Source organism: Rattus norvegicus, chromosome 2 (genome assembly GCF_021556685.1).
Source record: "Rattus norvegicus strain SHRSP/BbbUtx chromosome 2, alternate assembly SHRSP_T2T, whole genome shotgun sequence".
Lineage (NCBI taxonomy): Eukaryota > Metazoa > Chordata > Mammalia > Rodentia > Muridae > Rattus > Rattus norvegicus.
The window spans coordinates 946,607-969,851 of NC_141535.1; the positions used below are offsets into that span (position 1 = coordinate 946,607).

The 23,245-nt window shown below is 42.2% G+C and overlaps 1 protein-coding gene, 1 non-coding gene and 3 pseudogenes across 5 annotated transcripts in view; 4 read left to right on the plus strand and 1 right to left on the minus strand.

Annotated features, from left to right (window-relative positions):
* Positions 1-23,245, plus strand: part of LOC148006609 (uncharacterized) — a 2,902,548-nt pseudogene that overhangs the window by 897,331 nt on the left and 1,981,972 nt on the right.
* LOC134485553 (uncharacterized) overlaps positions 1-23,245 on the plus strand; it is an 84,699-nt gene that overhangs the window by 40,045 nt on the left and 21,409 nt on the right. For 2 of the 4 annotated variants that reach the window (XR_015673108.1, XR_015673106.1), the window contains exon 1: positions 3,940-4,039. The exons of 1 other annotated variant lie outside the window; for it this stretch is intronic. The gene's annotated coding sequence lies outside the window, so the exon portion shown is untranslated. Of the gene's footprint in view, positions 1-3,939; positions 4,040-4,264; positions 4,695-23,245 lie in introns of those variants that run through there. One more of the 4 variants, XR_015673107.1, reaches the window with a different exon arrangement.
* LOC147995895 (18S ribosomal RNA) lies at positions 1,459-2,324 on the plus strand (annotated as a pseudogene; the record flags this gene model as incomplete).
* Positions 3,392-3,545, plus strand: LOC134486014 (5.8S ribosomal RNA). Its single transcript, XR_015679340.1, has one exon. It is a non-coding gene; the product is annotated as a 5.8S ribosomal RNA (ribosomal RNA).
* On the minus strand, positions 13,926-14,458 carry LOC148006616 (ubiquitin-conjugating enzyme E2 variant 1 pseudogene; annotated as a pseudogene).

The following is a 23,245-nucleotide window of genomic DNA, read 5'->3' on the forward strand; positions in this document are numbered from 1 at the left end:
TACCAATAAACAATCTTCTTCCCATGTCTCTCTAACATTTCCTGCCTGCTTAATCACTGGGATATCTTCCCACCCTACCTGATGCAACTAGGATTTGTTTTAGTGATTTTGTGTTTTGGACTGATGGCTGCTAATGGGAACATAAAATAAGACTCAAGTTGAATCTTTCAACCTTCTAGAAAATGTGTACAGTAATTTTATTCTAATACCCTCATCTTTGAGACAGAGGACATCATATATGACAGGTCAGAAAGTTTCTGCCATAAATATAGGCATCCTGAAAGGTTAATTCTTTACAACCAATAGGTCCAGGTAAGAACTAGGTAGATAAATATTAGCAAAATGATTGTACATTGTAAGGTTAGTTTCTATAAGGAAGTAGCCATGTTTGAAAGTGTCATATAATTGAGGGCTTGATAAAGTAGTAATTCAAAGAAAAAAGTGACAGAATGTATCACAGATAAAATATGCCCAATTCACATGAGAACAGCTTAGGAATCAGAGGATACACAAGAGTAGAGAAAGAGAGAAAAAAATAGACAAAAGAAAGAGAGAAGGAGAGCAAGAAAGAGAAGTTGTGCTGCGTGGCATGTGTTTACGGAAGCTTTCTGGACATGATTTTACAGATTCAGGTTCTGAGAGAACAAACTATTCACTGGGGAAAACAGAAAAAGCTGGAGAATTAGAAGGATCCAGAAGATTGTAACACATTGTCCAAGTTAATGTGAGTCCAAGCAGAACAACTCATGAAGATGCCAAGAGAAACCATATTGAATCAGTCAGCTTGGAAGGTTGGATTTCATGGAGGCTAGAAGGTCCTAGTATTAGGTCTATAAATAGTTGAACAGAGGGAAAAAATACTCTGGCCTCAGCCTAAAGGACGTATTTGCATAGCTTGGCTAAGACTCTTATCTCATCACTTTATCTAAGAAAATTAAAGTGACATTCACTTAGAAAGAATACAGACAGAGACGGAGACAGACAGACAGACAGACAGACACACATACACAGAGACACACAAACACACAAACATACAAACATAGAGCGGTGTGGGGAGAGAGGGAAGAAGAGAGGGAGGGAAGAAGGGAGAATGCTTGCAGTCAACCATTGAGCTGAGAACAAGGTTCCAAAAAGTGGAGTTAGAGAAAGAACTGAAGTAGTTGAAGGGGTTTGCCACCCCATAAGAAGAACAATATCAACCAACCAAACCCCTGCCCTCGATCTTCCATGGACTAAACAACCATCCAAAGAATACACAAGGATGAGCCTATGGCTCCATCTGCATATGAAGCAGAGGATATCCTTTTCAGGCACCAATGGGAGCAAATGCCCAAGGCTTGATGCCCCAGTGTAGGGAACTGTCAGAATGGGCAGGTTGGAAGGAGTGAGTGGGTGAGTGAGGAACTGCCCTCAGAACAGGAGGCATGAGGGGACATAATAGCCGGTTTCTAGAGGGCAAATCAGGAAAATCATATTTAAAATGTGAATTAAAAAATCCCCTCCCCCAATGAAAGGAAAAGTAAGAGAAATGGAGAAAGAAAAAGAAAAACAAATGGGGGTACATAACTAAACAGATACCAACTGGTGATGCGGCGGTGTTATTCCCAAGATAGTCAAGCAGCTTCTGGGAAACCAAAGTCTTTGGGTTCCCGGGGGGATAATGGTTGCAAAGCTGAAACTTAACGGAATTGTCTGAAGGGCATGACCAGGAGTGGAGCCTGCAGCTTAATTTCACTCAACACAGGAATCCTAACCAGGCCTGGACACAGACAGGATTGACAGATTGATAGCTCTTTCTCGATTCTGTGGGTGGTGGTGCATGGCCATTCTTAGATGGTGGAGCGATATGTCTGGTTAATTCCGATAACGAACTAGACTCTGGCATGCTAACTAGTTACGCGACCCCCTGAGAGGTCGGTGTCCCCCAACTTCTTAGAGGGACAAGTGGCATTCAGCCACCGGAGGTTGAGCAATAACAGGTCTGTGATGCCCTTAGATGTCCGGGGCTGCATTAGCGCCACACTGATTGGCTCAGTGTGTGCCTACCCTACAAAGGCAGGCGCGGGTAACCCATTGAACCTCATTCGTGATGGACATCGGGGATTGCAATTATTCTCCATGAACGAGGAATTCCCAGTAAGTGCCGGTCATAAGCCCTGCCCTTTGTACACACCACCCTTCCCTACTACAGATTGAATGGTTTATTGAGGCCTGATCAGCCCATGGCCCTGTCGGAGGGCTGAGAAGAAGGTCGAACTTGACTATCTAGAGGAAGTAAAAATCATAACAAGGTTTCTGTAGGTGAACCGGTGGAAGGATCATTAATGGAGAAGGCTGAGGGGGTGTCTGGTCCTTTCTCGGGCCTGTGTAAGTCCCTCCTCTCACCGGGAGACGCGTCCCCGGGTCCCGGTCGTATTCGTGGCATGTGCCGTGGCCGCCGGCCAAGTGAGCATTTTGGGAAAGCCGGGGGTCGTTAAGGAGAGGTGCGGGGAGGGTGTCAGGTGTGGTCCGTCGAGGGACCTCCTCAATTCTCTCTCTCTCCCTTGCTCTTCTGCCTATGTCCTTGCCTCCGTGCACCCGCCTCTGACTCCACCACTGCTGCCTCCTCAGCCGGCACCTCCCTTGCCTGCTGGCCAGCCAAGGCCCTCTGCATACGGAGGTCATTCTGCCTCTTTCTGAACCGGCTCGTGATCTCATCTCGTGTGCACGGGGGGGGGGTGTGGGGGGCGCAGTACACGGTGGCCGGGACCCGCTCCCTCTCCTCACTGCACCTGCCGCACCTCTGCCACAGCTCTCCCGCTCTGAAGGTGCCGGGGTGTCTCTGTCGCATGCAGGGGGTGCCTGTGCCACGGGTGGGCTCTCGCAGCCCGCCCCGCCTTCTGGGCCTCGCGTGTCCACCCCGCTCCTGTCCGGGTACCTAGCTGTCCTGTTCCGGCGCGAGAGTTTAAAGACCCCGGGGGAGGGGGTCGCCCTACTGCCCATTGGTCATCCGCAGGAGGGATTCCCGTTTCCTCCCTCCACCTGGTGCTCCCTGAGACTCAGCGGGCCCCCTCCAGCCGCCGAACCTTCCAGAGGTGGCGTTCGGGGGGCCATGTCGCGGTCCCCCTCTGGGCGCCGGTGGGGTCCGGGCCCGAGAGCCCGACTTGCCCGCCCATTGGCTGGCCGCTGCCGGGTGCTGGGTTCACGGCGTCCCTTGTCCCGTGTGTCCCTCCTTTCCGTTCCCGACCCTGTCTTTTTTTCTTTTCACATGTATTCTTTAGTTTCCCACTGGCCGGTCTGAGGTGGAGCCACCTCGCCTTGGCCCCTCTCTTCCGGTTTAGCAGGGGATGCGGGGGAGCTGATGCTGTGGTTAGCACCCATACGAGTCCACTCACGCCCCAGATACCGATACAACTCTTAGCGGTGGATCACTTTGGCCCGTGCGTCGATGAAGAACGCAGTTAGCTGCGAGAATTAATGTGAATTGCAGGACACGTTGATCATGGACACTATGAACGCACTTGAGGCCCCGGGTTCCTCCTGGGGCTACACCTGTCTGAGAGGCCTTTGAGGATCAATCGCTGCCACGCCCCCTGTAGTTTCGTTGCCTTGGTGGGGGGCGTCGCACGGCTGGGACTCTGCTCGCAGGGCCTCTCCCCTCGGCCCTCCGTCTCCTGAAGTTCAGACTGGGCGGCGTCCGGCGGTCGTCCACGCCCGGTGGGTCTGCGTGGGCCTAGATCTCCCTGTCCACCGGCGCCGTGGGCTGGCCACCCTTCTCGTGGCTCAGTCCTGCTCGTTCCGGCGCTCTCGCTCCCGTTATCGCCTGCTCTCCCCACCGTGGGGACACATCAGCGGGGGCTGGTCGGGTGCCTGCCTGGGCGAGAGAGGGGCCATGGTGCCCGGGTCGGTCATCCCGCCTCCTGTCTGGTGGGAGGCGGGCCCCACCCACTGGGTCCGTGCATTCGCCGCTGCCACGCACCCACCATTGCGCGCAGAGAGAACAACCTGCGAGAGTCGGATTGGGGATGGGGGATAACGCACCCGCCGAGGCTGGTCTCAGGTACCTCTTCTCCCCCCCCTCCCTCTTGTGGGGCCCGTCCGCTCGGGCACCAGCTGGCGTGACGCTGCTGGCGTCCGTGCGCTGACGGGACTTGTCCCCGGGATGTGGGAGCTGGCCGGGGTAGAGAGGTCGCAGGCCCCGGCCTGGGACCCCGGCACCCTCTCGCTCTCCTCTCCGTCCGTCCGCCCGCGGCCACACGCGCCCTCCTTTCCTCCTTCCCCTGTCAACCGCGACCTCAGATCAGACGTGGCGACCCGCTGAATTTAAGCATATTACTCAGCAGAGGAAAAGAAACTAACCAGGATTCCCTCAGTAATGGCGAGTGAACAGGGAAGAGCCCAGTGCCGAATCCCCGCCGCCTGCCGTGGCGCGTGAAATGTGGCGTATGGAAGACTCAGTCCCCGGCAACGCTCGTGGGGGCCCAAGTCCTTCTGATCAAGGCCGAGCCCTTGGATGGTGTGAGGCCGTTAGCGGGCCCAGGTTTGCCGGGCCCAGATCTTCCTGGAGTCGGGTTGCTTGGGAATGCAGCCCAAAGTGGGTGGTAAACTCCATTTAAGGCCAAATACCGGCACGAGACCGAAAGCCAACAAGTACAGTAAGGAAAAGTTGAAAAGAACTTTGAAGAGAGTTCAAGAGGACATGAAACCGTTAAGAGGTAAACGGGTGTGGTCAGCGCAGTCCGCCCAGAGGATTCAACCCAGAGACGGGCGTTCGGCTGTGCGGGTGATCCTGGGGGATCTTTCCCACTTCCCGTTCCTCCCGACCCCTCCACCCGCGCGTTTTTCTCCCCCTGCCAAGCGTCCCGCCGTCGCTGTCCCCGTTCCTCCCAACAGGGTGGTCGGCGGGCGCTCAGGCGGCGGGCACGGGTGCGCAGGTGCTGCGGGGGGGGGGGGGGGATTGGTGGGTGACTGCCCCTCCCCCCATGTTCGGCGACTGGCCGCAGCCAGGCGCCCTTCCACCAAGGGGTTTTCCTTTCACGAAAACCAGGGAGTGTTGTTTCTTTGGCTTTTCCTTTTTGAAACAAAATGAAAGGAGCTCTACCAGTTGGCCTAGTTTCCCTGTTCCTTTTCCTTCTGCCACGGTATGCTCGATGAAATAAAGTAAATAAATGAAGATTCTAGTTATTTATTTGTTTGGGAGACCCGAACCCTCTCTCAAGAGATACTTCCATCTCTCCTCTCCACACACACAAGGCCTCCTCCCTGTATGTGGGGGAAGGGGGAGGGGTGGACAGGAGCTAGCTGAGAGGGGGTGGGGTGGGGTGGGGCTGGAGAATATGCATGTCCCTGAAGGACTGTCCAGGAAATACTGCTGCTGCCCTAGCATGCTTTGCTTCAGCGCTGAGCCAGGCGGTGCCTCTTTAGGGGGGGCGAGTTTTCTGCCTGAAATCAGTGAGTGATGATTTCAGTGTGAATGTCTGATCCCTTGCTGTCCTTTCAGTGCTCTGGCTCATGGCAAATGACTGAAGAAAACCTTAGTTAGACTCACACCCAGCTGCTTGGAAATGGTAATGGAATTGATAGCACACCCTCAGGGAAAGAGGAAGACTCCTTTTGCTCACTCCCAGCCTCGCCCTGCCAGCTCTGGATTTCTAAGTAAGGCTGAATCTGGACCATTTTTACAAGATTTGGCATTTCTGATTCATGTTTAATGTTTAGTTAAATAAAGCTTGTGAAGGGCTGGAGAGATGCCTCCGAGGTTAAGAGCGCTCACTGCTCTGTTCTTCCAGAGGTCCTGAGTCATTCCACAGAAACCATATAGTGGCTCACAACCCTCTGCAAAGGGATATCCCATGTATTCTACTGCCATGTGTATATGAAAAGGGCTTTAGTATACTCATATAAATGAAAATAAATAAACAAACCTTTAAAAGAATGAAACAAAATGAAGCTTGCAAAGAAATTGAGCATCTTAAAATGCCAGGCACGTCTATCCACAACTTTTATTTTATTTCGTCTGTGTAAAACATAACCACAGAGGTGGTTCCCCCTTTTTTTTTTTTTTTTTTTCGGAGCTGGGGACCGAACCCAGGGCCTTGCGCTTCCTAGGTAAGCGCTCTACCACTGAGCTAAATCCCCAGCCCCGTGGTTCCCCTTTTATTAATCTCAATAGCACAATTGGGACAGAAGTGCAAACTATCATCTACCTATCTGGGAGTGGAGTGGTTGGATACAGGGAGATGGAACATTTGTAGTTAGTAAAGTTCTGCTGTCGGTTTTTTTCCTTTCCTTTTTGGATAGATATCGGGAGCTTTTATTTATTTTTTTTTTTAAAGTACAAATTTTGTTTTCTGTGCGACATTCTGATCATAGTTTCCCATTGCAGAGCTCTTGCCAGATCCTTCCTCCCCATCCACCACCCTGTTCTACCCCAGGCCTGCCCTTACATGTGGTTGATGCATACCCAGGTGAATCTCCATTGGAGAAAGCACAATATTCCCATCTCCTATGACTGTCAATGGCAGACACTTAAATGCCAGTGACTTCGGACTTGACTCCATTTTTCCCTTGGAGAACTGGGTTTGGATTTGTTGAACGAAGGCAGGCCCTGGGTTTTGAAACAAACAAACAAACAAGCACACCAAAAAATATTTAAAGAAGGCAACAACTGCCTGCACGCCAAGAGACTGTTGACACCTCTTTGGAGCTAGTAAGATATGAAACTTGCTTAATAAAGTAGAATCCACACAGCACAAAGGGAACACTTTAACAAATTATGAGGAAGAGAGAGAGGAGAGAGAGAGAGAGAGAGAGAGAGAGAGAGAGAGAGAGAGAGAGAGAGAGAGAGAGAGAAAGAGATCTGTTTATCTCCCTCCTCTAGTTTTTCAGACTAGAGACTTCATCTTCCTCTGTCTCTGGTGCTGGTGGCTTTACTACTGGTCTGGGGGGATTTGGATAGGGATATGAAGAAAAAAAGTCTTGAGTGCTGATTTTAAACTCTCTCTCTCTCTCTCTCTCTCTCTCTCTCTCTCTCTCTAGAGCACTCTCTCTCTCTCTCTCCCTCTGCCCTTCTCCCTCTCCTTCTCCCTCTCCCTCTCTCTCTCTCTCTATCTACACACACACTCACACACACACACACACACACACACACACACATACACACTTCCTAGGATGAAAGAAAAAAATGAAAAGGAAGGCACCCATGGTGATGCATGAGTTTGATCTCACTTTGGTCTCAGCACTGGAGAGGAAGATAGGAAGGCCTATCTAGATGCAATGTGAAGAAGGCCTATGTCAGATTAGTTAATGGCTAGGTAACTGTTACCTAGCTAGTCTGCCATTTTGTTGCAGTTACTAATATTATAAGGACACTTTCTCATTAGTTGTTTCTGCTGTTACTGCCGGAATTCATTACATATCCTGTTAGGTTCTTCTGTGTGATAACACACTCAGAAACCATACACTGTAGAAGTCAGTCTAACTGCTTTCTTTGTTGTCTAGTTACCCGCAATATTCTTGGACCTGAACCGAACACCCAGCAGCATTTCCCAAAACCATCCATGTATAAGCTTTTATAAGTTGGACCACCAACTCTAGAGCGACAGTGCAGACAGAGACTATTTGGAACCGGACTTCCTTTTTGAGTTTTTGTTTGTGTTCTTGTTTTTTTTCTCCTGTCCTGTCCTGTTCTGTCTTGTCCGTCCTGTCTGTCTGTCTGTCTCTCTGTCTCTCTGTCTTTCTGTCTGTAAATCCACACATATAGTTCTTTCCACGTCTTATATTTCAAAACAAATAATGCTTGTTGTGCTTCTCATTTCATTCAATGGTACTACTCTCTAGATCAGAGGAGCCCCCTTACAATTCTCCACAGGTAGTGATGACTGGGGTGTTCAGTGCAACTAAGCAGGAGTTATATGGTTGCTGCCATTATGCTTGATCTTACCCAAGGTAGGGTTTCGGGGCATGGTTGCCAAGATGGCTAACAACAGACAGTGATCGAAGCGATGGAACAATAACCTACAATTCTCCCTCTCTGTCACTGTTTCTCTGTCACTCTCTGTCTCTCTTCCCTCCTTCCCTCCCACCTCTCTCAGACCTGAATGAACATTGGAACTAAAGTAAATGTACAGTGAAAGGAAGCCAGGTGCGGTGCTGCATGTGTTTTATTGCATCACTTGAGTGGTGGAGGTGGGTAGAACCCTGTGAGCAGGCTGCAGACCTGATCCAAGTACTGATTTCCAGGGCTTATGTGCAAAGACCCCTGACTCAACTAAAGAAATGAAGAGGAAATTAAAGAAACAGATACAATTAACTTGGAATAAACCAAACAAACTAAGGAAAAGGAAAAGCAGTATTGGGGTGGCCTTGCTTACAGAGGAGGGGCAAACATTTATTTGCCAGTAACTCCTCAGTTACACACACACACACACACACACACACACACATACACACACACACAGACACACACACACACACACACAGAGAGAGAGAGAGAGAGAGAGAGAGAGAGAGAGAGAGAGAGAGAGCGAGCAATCAATCTGTTAATCTGTTTTTCTCCCTCCCCTAGTTTTTCAGACAGGGTTTCTCTATGAATTCCTCTGTAGACTGATGGCTCAGAGGGCAAAGCTGCTGTCTGTTAAAGGTCTAGGGAAAACATGAAGTCCTAGAGGCAATGTGTAGGCCTGAGGGAACTGTTAAGGCCTAGATGCCATGTGAAGGAGTCCTACATCGTGTATACATATATACACACATTCGTATATATGAATATGTATGTGAATGTGTATACACTCAGGTATCCTTTATTTTATTAGCTTATTTTGACTATAATTTCCATGCTAATGAAAAACAGGAAATTTTCTTTGGCATCGGATTCTTCTTGAACAAAAAATGGATATAAATAATCACATATTCAGATGTTATGTCTAATATTGAGAAGATATTCCCAGATATGGTGTTAATCCATCATAGTCCATGTGTGAACACAAAACAGACTTAGTAAGAATTTTGGCAAGTGGATTTTAAAAACTTATATAGGGTTATTAAGAGCAGTGGTAACATTTTTTAACTTGATATTTTATATATTTACACTGCAAATGTTATTCCCTTGCCCAGTTACCCACTCTCCCACAACCCACCCCCTGCTTCCATGAGGATGCTTTTCCTCCCATCCACCCACTCACACCTCAATAGCATACCATTCCCCTGCACTGGAGAAAGGAACATTCACAGGACCAAGGGCTTCTCCTCCTATTGATGCCAGACAATGCCATCCTCTGCTCCATATGCAACTGAAGCATTAGGCTTTTTCATGAGTACTATTTGGTTAGTAGTTTAATCCCTGGGAGCACTGGTGAGTCTAGTTGGTTGATATTGTTGTTCTTCCTATGGGTTTGCAAGCCGTTTCAATCTTCCTTCACTCCGTCATTGGAGTCCCCATGGAGTCCGATGGTTAGCTTCAAGCATGCTTGTCTATATCAGTGAGGTTCTGGCAGAGTCTCTCAGGAGACATCCACATCAAGCTCCCATCAATAAGGACTTCTTGGCATCAGCAATACTGACTAGGTTTGATGGCTGCATATGTGATAGATCCCCAGATGGGGCAGCATCTAGATGGCCTTTCCTTAAGTCTCTGCTCCACTCTGTGTCCCGACATTCCCCTCCCTCTTGAGTATTTTGTTCCCCCTTCTAGGAAGGACTGAAGTGTACACATTTTGTTCTTCCTCCTTCTTGAGCATCATATGGTCTATGAATTGTATCTTGGGTATTCCAAGCTTTGGACTAGTATCTACTAACTGTGTTAATTCACTCAGGATGGTATTTCCTAGTTCTATCCATTTGCCTAGGAATTTCATGAAGTCATTGTTTTGGAAAGTTGAGTAGTACTTCATGGTGTAAATATGCCACATTTTCTGTATCCATTCCTCTGTTGAAGGGCATCTGGGTTCCAGCTTCTGGCTGGAGGGCCTTTGCACTAGAACTCTTCCAGTCTGATGTCTCTCAGACATGCTCAAAAATTTTTGTCCTGGGTGATTCTACAATCCCATAAATCTGGATATAATATTTTGTGTAAAATTACGAAAGCATTTAATTAAATTAACATATAGCAAAAGTTAAAAATATGGATAAACTCTCTTCCAGCATAATCTTTTCTTGGTTATTATCAGTATCTAAGATACATACTGGGTGACAACAGCAAATTAAGAATTATCCTGCAGTCCCTTAACCATTTTCTATGTATCTGTGGTGTTGTGTGTTGTAAGAATGTTGGTGGATGTGAGTGTGTGGTGCATGCCTGTAACTGTGTGGCTTTACCCATCTGTGCATGTGTTTTTGGAGTTCTGAGAAGGATTTCAAGCGTCTTCTTTAGTGCTGTTCACTGTTCTTGACATAAGTTCTCTTGTTGAACTAGAAATTCAGTGTGGGATTGGAGAACTGGTCAGTGAGCCCTCAGGATTCAGGGGTAATAGTTATGTGTAGCTATCCCCTATGCCTGGCATTATGTATACATGCTGAATATTCACACCCCGGTCCATATGTTTCTACCCTCTGAGCAATTTCCCAGTCCTAGAGTGATGAATGTTTGCTTAAGATTTGATAACAGACCTGAATTGTTTTCTTTTTTGCTTTTGTTTGTAATTTTCCATACGTAACAAGCAGGTGGATATTATAAAAGACACCCGAATAGACCAGAAAATAAAAATAGGAGTAGATGCATTTCAAGGAATTCTATAAAACCGTATTTTGCATAGTTACCTTGTGAAGTACAGTTGATATTTCAGGGTTTGCCTGTTATATAAACAGCATAGTTTGATATAAGGACAGTTTAGACTCTTTAAATAGAAAAGAATAAGAGAGATACATGTCTTGAAATAGTATAGAGAATGTGATACTTTATCACATGAGAATTAAAACTGAGCCACATAGCCTTCAGCAGAGGAAATGAGGGAGAAGTGTGTATATACCTTTTGCAGCACAGTCTCTGGAATAAAACAAACAGGGACATTTAAATAAATATAAAGCAGTATTTAAGACTTCATTTCTCTTCCAATATTTGCAATTACATAGTCAAACATTATATCTTGGAGTCATAGATCACTGTGCTATCTAGGATTGCACGATGAGGATGGCATAGTGGCAGCATAGCAAAATAACTGATAGGAAAAGCAGAGCATTCAGAGGATTCATATGAATTACATTTCCTCCCTGCTGGGAACTAAACAACAATGGGTGAAACTGTACAAGTACCTCTGTAGTAATTTGGTGTCTTGGGGTTATGTTCACAGGATATACAGCTGGAGCACATGGTGTTCAATTTATTTTTTGTTTGTCTGATTTGAATGTGATTGCTGTTAGTAAACATTTTTGTGATGATTGCTTGAAATTTATTTGCTCTTTATTAGAAATTATAGAATCATATTTATAATTTGCAGTCCTGGGGGTACAGGTGGTTGTACATGGGGAACAACTAAGTCATCAAATGATTAAGTCAGACTTTAAGTAAAATAACTTATGCATTATTTTACTAACACAAGTCTTAATTTTATATCTCAAATATTATTTTCTATTGCATACATAGATGAATTTTAGTTGTTAACATTTGGTTGATCAATTAGTTCCTTGTTTATTAAATTATAAATTTATACTTTCGTGTTGAAACTAACTTTTGTAAAGTTTGCATACATAATTTTCATATTTATTCAGTTGATATCACGTGATTCGTAAAATTCTTTCTCTTCAAATAACTACAACATAGATTTTGATTAGTTTAATGAGCAAAGACTATTAAATGCACCTGTAGAAATTATTGATTTGAATATTGATTTGAATAACTATAGAGAATAATTTGATATTAAATACTGGGTGGGAGTGTGGGACTGCATTTTAACTATCTGAATTATGCTGTTTCAAGGTTATGTTAAATGACTTTTTTTTATAGATATGTACAGTATTAACATGACTTATATTCAAATCATTGTTCTTTGTCCTTCATTTTCTTTTTGACTTTTTTTAGTTTTTCATATTAAAAGTGGTTTTAAATATTTGCTTCATGCATCTGTACATGTGTGCACAAATGAGTACAGGTACTTGCAAAATGTAGGAGAGGGTATCCAATTTCCAGAGCTCGATTGACAAGTAGTAATGACCCACCAAGTATAGATACTGGACACTGAACCCATGAGCCTTTTCTATAGGTCCTGATTTTAATTTTTGTTAAGGGTTTAGTTCTGTGTACCTTTCTTATTCACGAAAACAACTTTGTCGAATTTGATACAAACAATTTTGTGTAAATATTCATCTTTAATTAATTGGGATTCAAAAATTTGGACTGTATTTCCTATTGATTTTAGTAAGATGATATCATACTGATATATACTATCAGAAAATCCTGCATGAGGTCACCATGACTGAAAATAGGAATAGAGAAGGCTTAAAAAATTGTACTTCATTAAAGGTTGACATGTCCACCATTCCTCTCATTAAAGTAAGCTCATATGTGGGAAAAGATACTTCAAATCAATCAGTTGAGGATTTGCTTTATTCTTATACTATCAACTCAGCTCATTTACATTCTACCACTGTGAGCAAATTCCCTTCCCAGGTGACTGCCATGTGGTTATTATCGTTGTCTTTTTGAATTTTGCTGTACGTATGGCTAGTTTGAAAAATTTGAAACTTAATGAGGCTTGAATGGACTAACAAAGAATCACCAGTGTTTCATTTGCTCAGTCTTTTTTTTTTTTTCCTTTGCAACACCTCCAATTGCCTTTATTTCAGTATGCATCCACATTTCAACATTTAGTGGTCCTGAACAGAGCGGGGAGCTTGTCAATGAGCCAGGAGCTAGGCCCACCTATCTGCAAACGATCTGTGAACATGGTGACACAGAGCTCCTCTGGGTTCTTGCCCAGGGTCTGAGGAGCCACACTGAAACCCGAGTTGGCAGAGTCAGGGCCTCATGCTTCAGCTGTCAGACTCCACTCCAGACCCGATGGGTGGTCAGGGTGACTGAGAGCCCTGTTCAAACCTCTTCATCGTGTAAAAACAAAGCAATTATGGGAAAAGGAACGAACTCAGAACCTGTGCACCGAGGACTCTCCACATGGCCTTTCTCTAGGCATATATCCAAGGACCCTGAGTGGTGGCCCGTCTGAGTCGCCCTGTGACTGCTCTGTTCACCTCTAGACCTGAGCTCAAAGCTCAAGAGCTAATGGTGGTGGCAGGGCCTCGGACCCAGAGCACCCTTCCCAGGCTGGTGGCAGGTGAACAAGTGTGGTCCAGAGCTAAGGGAGGGAGGCCAGGCTTTTTCAACCTCATCTGATGGCTTCTGGCCACAGCAATTGTTTGGTGGTGATGGGCAACAAGGGACTTGAGGAGGGGAAAGCAGCACCCCTTGATAAAGGTGGGGAGACTGGAAGCTCTGAATTCCTCACCTGAGGCCAATTTCAGGGGAGGGGAGGTTACAATTTAAGCTTTGACCAAGGGTGGGAGTGGAGGAGTGGGGACCACGGCTTGGATGGGGCAATCACTTAAGACTTAAGAAAGCATGGGTACAGCCAGAGCACCCCAAGCCTAGTGGTGGTCAGTCCCACAGCTGCTACCTGAAACCTCCCCATCTATTCTATGGGCCACCACACAGCTGTGGCAGAGGGCGGGCCGGGCAAAGGCATAATCAGGCCAAGTGCCAGCAGCAGGTGATTGTGTGAGACGTGTCTGTCCACAGTTGCGTTAGCTGTGCCCACCACTCCCAAAGGAAACCGATTTCAACACACCTTATTGATCCCATAAGTTCAACCAGGCAGACAGCAGTTATACTCGACAGATGATGTTACACAGCACAACTTAGGTATTTCAAATGGACAAGAAGTTAGTATCAGAGCAGTGTCTCAGGATGAAGTCTAAATGGGGCTTACTCTCCAGTACTTTGAGGTCTACAGATGGATCTAGAAAATTCACTATTATGGAAAATGAAGACTTGGGTTGGATGGGGAAGTGAGGCCGGGGCCTTGGTGACTAATGGCTGTAACACTGTCCTTCTGGTGACTGTGGCAGCTTCATGTTCTCTTTTGACATCATCAAGTGCCTTAGTTCCTGCAGGATGACTTTGAGGCTGTGGGAATTCTGTCACTTTGCCAGCACTGCCATGGCTCGTTCATCCACCACTCCATTGGAACTGCTCACGCCGTTCATATTGACTCTTGTTACAAATCTCACAGACTGGGATGCTTCTGGATACTAGCGTGGCCCACACTCTATCTTAAGGCTGCATATTCGGTTTTCATAAATTGTTCGTGGAGGCCCAATTATCATGCCTGTCTATCTTGTGAGTGTCATGTCCTCATCGTCCTCCAGACCCTAGCTAACTGTTCTGTCGCCTACTCCTTTCTGGCCTTCTTCCAGCTCTTCCAACAGTCGGAAATCTCGAAGGACTTTTACTCCCGAGCCTGTGGTGGCTGCCATCTTGCGTCGCTATCGCTCGAAGTCAGTCCTTCCTTTCTTCCTCTACCCCTATGTCCCTAGCTCCTTCTCTCTCTCTCTCTCTCTCTCTCTCTCTCTCTCTCTCTCTGTCTCTCTCTCTCTCTCTCTCTCTCTCTCTCTCTCTCTCTCTCTCTCTCTCTCTCTCTCTTTTTACCACAGGGTCTCATAAACCACAGACTTGACTGAAGCTCACTATATATCCAGTGATGACTTTGAATGTCTGAAATTCACCAATAAATTGTAGATACGAACAACCATGCCTGATCTTGTACAGTTTTGGAACTCATCCAAGGGTGTCTTACTTACTGGCATGTAGCCTGTCAAATGAGCAACTTACCAAATCTCTTCCTGTTTCTTCCTTGTTCCCTTCCTTCTTTCCTTCCTTCCTTCCTTCCTTCCTTCCCTCCTTCCTTCCATGCTTTCTTTCTTCCCTTCTTTTATTTTCCTTCTGTTCTTTCTGTTCATGCATTTTGTTTTCATTTTGATTTTGAAGTTAAAAGCTATTACTCAAGTTTTCACTTCTTGAAACCAGAAAGCATGAGCTGTAGAGCATTTAGACTTTCATATGTAGGAATCATTGTGTACCTATAGCAAAAACTTTATACATTAAAGGTGACAGAAGCATTATTGTCTCAAAGTACTGGCTCTGTTCTTCAATTATTGTTAGAAACTTTTATTATTATTAATAGTCCACATAATCTAATATGTATACTATGAACATCTGCATTTTGAAAATGACAAAGGGGTATAAATTACATTTTCAATGCAGTAACACAGAAACAAGCATTTTTCTAATATTCTCATTCTAGAGTTAATATTTTATCTATCATGCAACTGTATTTTAGAGAAATTCATTAAGGATTCTCCTCTTGCTTTATTGTAGGTGACATTATCAAAACTTCTGAGAAAAAAAGGTATTCCAATATGATTGTACTTAATATCTTAAAGTTGAAATTGGTACAAAAAACAACACTAGGGTGAATTTTTTTTATAACTTCTGATTTCTTTGAATAGGCATGAGATTAGACATGGCTTGTGTCATTCTTAGAAGTTCTTACAAGAAAGTAACAGGAGAATTATTTTGGAGCTTTCATAATTCGTGTCATTATTTGAAGAAGATGCTTATCAGTTTTATCTGAGGTTACTGTGTAGGTGAGGTGTTTCCAGGATGTTTTCATCTTATTACATAAGTCACAGAGAGCAAGGTGACAAAGAAACTTTATTCAAAAGCAAAGTGAGAAACACTGGTATTCAGTGTAGCTTTAATTTGTGGACCTCTTGAGAAGGAGGAATTGTTTACTCAGAGTTCAGTGTCGATATTTCTGTTTTGATTGGCTTTTTTTTTTTGATTAGGCAAGCCTTAATTAACTGTGAACATCAGTTACCATGATGCATTTGATTTAATCAAATGCATATTCATTATCACTAGGTATATGACATTAAACAGGATGTTTCCCTTGAAAGTTGTTCCAGAGGATTCAATACGACTTACTGAGTATATATTCTAAACTGTCTCAGGCCAGTTGAAACAGATTTCTCCCTCCAGTATGTGGATATGCTCTTGAATACTTTTGAATGGGAGTTGATCATGAAAGAGAAGTTTATAAACAATTTATGTGCAGGGAGTCTTAGTCCATTGTTTGATACATATACAGCTTCATGCAGGTGAGATGAGGTGAGCAACTTCGTTGTTAGGTAAACTTCTGGAAGGTAGATTTTTATGCAGCCTAAGTCAAGTGAAGTCCCAGGTTGAAGTGCTTTTCCCATACCTATATGCCTCATTCAAGGAATTTTAGTGCTTTTGCTTGTATCATTACTTAGGCTACAGTACAGCTCATGGTTTCTTTGATGTTTGCTCAGACTCAGCTCAGTCAGTGACTACATCTCAGTAGCTGCTGGACTTATTTGGCTCTTGTTCTTTGTCTTCCAATTTAATGGTGACTTCTTCAAGGATCAATTTGGTCACTCTATGAATATTAATATAACTAGTCATAAGCCCTTATCAAATGATATCCAAGTCTCCTATGCTTACATAAAATGGAATTGTCACTCCAGAGGCTTGCTGAGCTTCAATATGAACTTCTAACTTCATGATGAGTAAATAACCTTCATCAATTGCTTATAAGAAATTCATTTAAATTTTGACAATTATGTTGGGCCAGCAAGAGGGAAAAAGGACTTGCAGAACAAGGTTAACACCCTCACTTTAAACATAGGAATCCATAGATAATGACCCATTACAGAAATTGGCCATCTGGCCTATAAACATGCTGTGGAATCAGAAGACCTACGTGAACACACACACATGCAACACACACACACACACACACACACACACACACACACACACACACCCCAAAAATAATAAACTAATGTTTTTTTTAAATTTTCTAATATTAATATGTCATGCCCTTTCTTTATTCTGACAACTTATTTATTTTACATATGTGGATTCATGGTTCACAAAATAGTATTCATGATCAATGGCAATTATAAAGGTCAAGTGGACATTTTCATGAGTTCAAGGTTATAACTTTTTAATTTAATATTCCTCAGTACATGACCACCAAGAATTAGTGTGTGTGATATGGTGTGCATGTGTGTGTGTGTGTGTGTGTCTGTCTGTCTGTCTATGCCTTCATGCCTATGTGTTCAAGCAGAAGACAGAGAAATAAATAGTAACCTCTTTTATAACTTTCTACACAATTTTCTCAATTCAAAGCCTTTCACTTATACTGATGCTGTCTTGCTGTGCACAAGCTCCAGAAATTCTTTCCCCGTCATCATAGCACTGGAGTTATAGCTGTATACAAGCATGACTGTTTTAAAGTATGGGCACAGAAATTTGAATTCTCTTCTTTCTGCAGCAAATTCTTTCCCACACTAGGATATCTCTTATCATCACTTCTGAGTAATTCTGAAGACTGCTGTTTTCACTCTCTGTAAACTTGGTAAATTATATTTACAGTCAGGATTTGGAATTTTTAAGGTCTGATAATAAAACCTACCCCATGTCGACTAAGAGCTTTTAGAATGTGGCCATTTCTATTTACTTTTCATAATTTCAAATGTCTCCTCCTAAACAGAAATCAATGTTTTGATAATCATAATCTAGAATGTTTCCAACTGATTTAAATTGTTAATTCATTTCTTTTCTTGTATCATGACATGATTTGGGCTTCTGGAAATAGTAAGTTCAAGCAGAAATAAATGTTTAGACATACTGTATCTACACAGCTAAGGCTTAAACAGCCAACAAGCATTTCTCTAACTGACATGTTTACAAAGGTGTCCTGTGAAAAAATAAACTAAAAAGTCAGAAATTTTGCTAGTTCAACACTCTGGGTACAAGTAGTTGAAATGACTGATCTTCTCTGTCAGACTGAGGATTTCCTCCCGATGCACTGCAGTGTCAGCAATCAATGTTGTCTCTTTTCTCTTGATCCATCTGACTAATTCCAGATACCTGATCTAACTGAAGCGGTGATTTGAAATATTACTGCATTCACTGGCCATTTCAGTATAGAAAGAACTGGAAATGATATCTAAAAGGAGAAGACCAAACTGAGCAAAGCATACTCTAGCTAATGCTGCAAGGTAACATGGTGATCAACATAGTTGGTTCCTGACAGACCTGTGTTTCATCTGTGGATGTCTAAAAGATATAACACTGTGAAAATCTACTTATTCTTAGAGATGTAACATTCCTCTTCTGTTCATTGTGAGGGGAAAATTAAATTGATCATGCAATAGTCGTAGTGGGAACTATGTCAAACTAATAACCATACATGATAGCAGTTGTTATTTGGACTCTCTTCTTGATGCTGTTCTTTCACAGCAAGTCTGTTATCAATTAGTATTCAAAATATAACTGAAAAGAATGCCTCTACTGAAAACAGTTGCTTATCTAAAACCTAATAGAATACATATTCTATGAAACACCACATGACTTTTCCTCTTCTTCTCCTTCTTCCTCTTCCTCTTCCTCATCTTCTTCTTCCTCTTCCTCTAACTCTTCCTCTTCCTCCTCTTCTTCTTCTTTTTCTTCTCCTCCTCCTTCTTCATTCTTCTTCTTCCTCCGCCTCCCTCCTCTCCTCTACCTCTTCTTGCTCTCTCTCTCTCTCTCTCTCTCTCTCTCTCTCTCTCTCTCTCTCTCTCACACACACACACACACACACACTTGTCCTTTCTTAGAAGATCTAGGGTAAGGCAAGCCTCAAATTCCTTATGTATGATAAACTCTTATCCTGATACCTGGGATGAACAGCTCAAGTCATTATATCTGGTTAAGTTATAGAAGAATGTATATCAGTGCCTTGTACATGCTAGGGATGCATTGTTCTGAAGTTTATCTCCAGCCCCCATCCACTTCCTAAAGCACAACATTTTCTAGCTTTAAATTTTTGAGGCAGCATCTCATGAATATTATGTTGGTTTTAATTTTACTGTGTAATTGAAAATGACCTTGAATTTCTGTTCTTTGCGTCCCTACTTCTCGAATGCTGGAAGTACAGCTGTGTGCTGCCACACTGAGTTTTTTCTTTCTTCCTTGCCAGAAAAATAATAATGAACAATTCATCTAATGTACAAGACATGTGGAGGAGGAGCTGTGACTCAAGATATTTGAGACACACACACACACACGCGCGCACACATTCATATCACAGCTCTGTCTATTTGTTCAATTTTCACAGGTAAAGACACTGTATGTCATGTACAAAATCCCCATGCAAATTAATTTTAGCTAACAAACCAGTCAAGCATTTTGCTCCTTCCCTTTATAATTTGTTTGGCATGCTAATCACTATACCACACCTCCTTGACAACTGTTTTGTCTTGCAAATTCACAGATGCACACTCAGTGTAATGGCAGTTGACCAGGAGAGATTTTGCTAAAGTGTGTGTTGTTTTGTTATATCCAGGTTCCTTTAATTAAAATTTCAGACCTATGATATATCCTTATGGAAAGCTGCACTTTGTTTACACGGAAAATACTATCTTTTAGAAATATTAAGGGTTGATGCTGAAAAGATGGTTTAGTCAACAAAGGGCTTGTCATACTACATTAAGACCTGAGTTTGAGCACCAGAAACCATGTGATGCAGCTTGATTTCTATTACTAGGATAAAACATCATAACCAATTACAACTTAATACAGAAACACTTTGTCTTAAGATTAGATCATCATAAGGGAAAGTGAAGGCAGAAACTTGAAGATAGAAACCAAAGCTGCCACGAAGAAACACTGCTTAATTCTTTGTTATCCATGTCATTCTCAGCCTGCTATCTTCTACAACCCAAAACAAACTGCCAAAGTGAGGCCCCACAATATTCCTAACTCCAATACTCATTCTTTACAAGGAAAAGGCCCAGGAACCAGTCTTTTGGAAACATTTTTGTCAGAATCCATAGTAGGAGGTATGCTTCAGATTATAGTCTGCAACAGTTTTGCTTTATAGGCGAAGCCCAAGAGAATTCATTTTAGGAAAGATTCCTGATATTAATATATGTTTCTTGTTATTATTAAACATATATAGCAATCATTAGGTACTAGCCCACCCCTTTTGAGCAGATAGCTGCAGATCTACTAAGATGTACTCTCTTGCAGTGATTCTATATAGACAAATAGATGACTTCTTAATTCTTAAGGATGATCCTACAATAATTACTGAAATATCAGTGATTATTAAGCTCTCTTAATAGTAGTACTGCTAGTAGATCCCTTTCTGATAGTCAAAACTTCAATGAGAATTCTGTCAGTCTCCCATGTGTCACCAAGTAATTGATTGCTAGACAGTAACCATACTTTCTATTACTCAAAACACATTCCAAGAGATTGTCAAAACAATTAACTAAGGTCACGTAAAGGGAACTAACAATTTATTATAGGTAAAAGAAGATAAAATATTGTCTGGGTTAATCTATACAAAACTTCACTAATAGCTTAGTTATGGTTTTCAACTCTCTACGAACCTGTGAAGATGTGACAGGTGGTGGATGTTTAACTAGATAATTACTCCTAATGGCTATGCATGTAAACACTCTCAGTTGTAAACTTCTATGTCATTTATGATTTGCTTTTATATGTGAACGTGTGGTGAACTATTTAACATGTGATCATGTATTCTGAAAATTGTATATGTACTGAGGACAAAAAGATTCGAAAGAGAATTTTTCCCTTTTCCCATTCAGGATCTTTCTGCTTTTCCCCTTAGATAGCTTTCATAAGAAATGTTTTACAACTTAGTAATAAATATTATAATCACTTCTCAAAGTACCCTCCTTTTCCTGTAACTTCTGACTAGCTGGTGGAAAGTTCTATCTGTGCAGTTCCTGCTGAGATAGCACAAAGTCTACTTACTTAATCCTTTGGTGTTTTAGGAAGAGGTGTTAAGTGCCAGAAACTTGCAGTTTCTAGGCAGTTCAGCTACAGTAGCAAGGTAATTTAGTCTCAGATAAGTAATTTTTTTTATTATTACACAGCAACCCTAAATATGTCATAAGACAAAGTCTTATCCCTGTATCTTGTAAGGAACAGTCGTATCCTCTTCCGATGCTCTTTCCTTTCTCTGCCTTATGAAAAACTGACAAGAAAGAAGACCCTGCCAAAGTTGGCACTGGGCACATTTTTTTTTCAGTTGAAGATTCCTCTTCCCAAATGACCCTAGTTTGTTTCAAGTTGACAAAAGAAAGTAGTCAAGCAGTATGCAATGTAAAAAGGAGGACAACTAAAAAATGTCTAATTCTACCAGTGGGAAAATAAGGAAGTTAAGCAGAAATAGCTCTTGTGTGCTAGGAATAGTCAGGTTAACCAATTTTCAAGATACAGCTTCTGTTATGAAAACTTATCTCAAGAAGAAGATATTTAAAGGAGATAAAGAGGAACCTTAATAAGAGGATTAAAGGGGGACAGGGATGAGGTGGTAGGCTATTATAGGGACTACTGTGACAGACAAGTAACTATAAACACCCCTTGAATATACATTTGGGACACTACCACTGTAGAACCTTCCTAAGCTACACACACACACACACACACACACACACACACACACACACACACACATTATATGAAAGGAAGATAGATGGAGTCATCAAAGATGAAGTTCTAAATAGATATCATATGTCACCATGTAAAACGTTCGGCCAGGAATACCTTGCATATTGTTAAATCATTGATGAAAGACGATACCATAGATCAGATGGCCTCCCATCACAGGCCATTCTTCTGGGTATTATTTACTCTCTATAACATGATCATAAATGTATAGTGCTGAGGATAACATACAATGTCAAACATGGAGAAGTAGAGCCAGAGACCAGATAAATGTTTCATTCCTACTGACTAGAGTTTATGATGCTGGAAGGGAAAAAATATTTAGATATGAGCCCTATAATCTATAACAGTCAGTTGGTTAAAAAATGTACTCAGTTAATAGTGGTATAAATGTGTGAATAAACAACCTCTTTTCTTTTACATTGTATTTGAGCCCCACTGTGTGAGACAGAATTCATATCTGACACTGATAAAGTAGCCACAAACCTGATAATATATATGTATATGTATATGTGTATATACATATTTATATATATGAGTGTGTTTGTCTGTGTGTATTTTCACATACATTTAGAGAAAAGCAATAATTTTATTATTCTAAAGGAACATAGCAATAAAATGAATGGCTCCTGCTAATGTACTGTTGTTATAGGTGTAGATCAGTGCCATGTTCTGCCTTCGTAAGAGAAGCTTTCTTTCAGTTGAAGGGAACTAATATAGAGTTCGGATAGTGATGGAATTTTGAGCTCTCTATCATAAGTGAGATTTTTTTATCATACCTCTTACCTAAAATATCAGGCATCTATATGGAAGAGGAGGCAGAAAGAATGAAAGAGCCAGAGGTAGGTGATGACTTCAAAGAAACCGTATTTTCAAAACACAATCATACAGATACACATATGAAGTCATAGGAACTCTGACAGCTTGCACAAGTTCTGAGCAAGCTCAAACTAGATTAAAAAGCTAGAACTGAGAAGGAAACATATATACAAAGTCTCATCCCCAGGCAAGAAGCTGTTGGTGATTGAAACTTGCTGACAAAGCGAAAACCAATTTTCTCCAAAGGAGTATGATGGTATACCAACTTCACTCACTAGAAAGGAAAAAAAAATGCCCTGGAGTGTTGGGCAGCACTTATTGCCTCTACAATTCTTTGTGTGTCACTGTGTATACCTTGTCTTATTTTGTTTGTTTGGGTATTATTTTGTCTTATTACTTTTGTGTTTATTTTTAATTGATTTTTGGGTAGGCTTTATATCCTTAAGAAAGGGAAAGATAGAGTTCTAGAAAAAGCATAAACACGGATTTGTAGATAGGTTTGGAGTATTTGTGTAGATTTCAATGAGAAGAAAAATATAACCAAAATGTATTTTCTGAAATTTTATTTTTTAATTAAAGAAGTAAAACTTTAAATAGATAAATAACAAATAAGGTAGGAAAGAAATGAAGAAGAATTTGGATGGCAACCTCTAGTTTCTACAGTCACCTATACCAAAAGGAATGCACACTAAGTAAACACTAAATTTCTACAAATAACAGTGGATAAGAAAAACACTAAACTCACAAAAATAGAAAAAAATTAGGGTTTATCAAGTAACAAGGAGAAAGTATCATTGTATTGCAATAAAAATTTACTTAAAAATATGATTGTTTAATCCTGTATGTTTTCGAAAAGTTGGAAGGCATAAAAGGTCTGACTTTTCAGGCCTCTTTTGGTTTTAGAAAAGAGTTTAA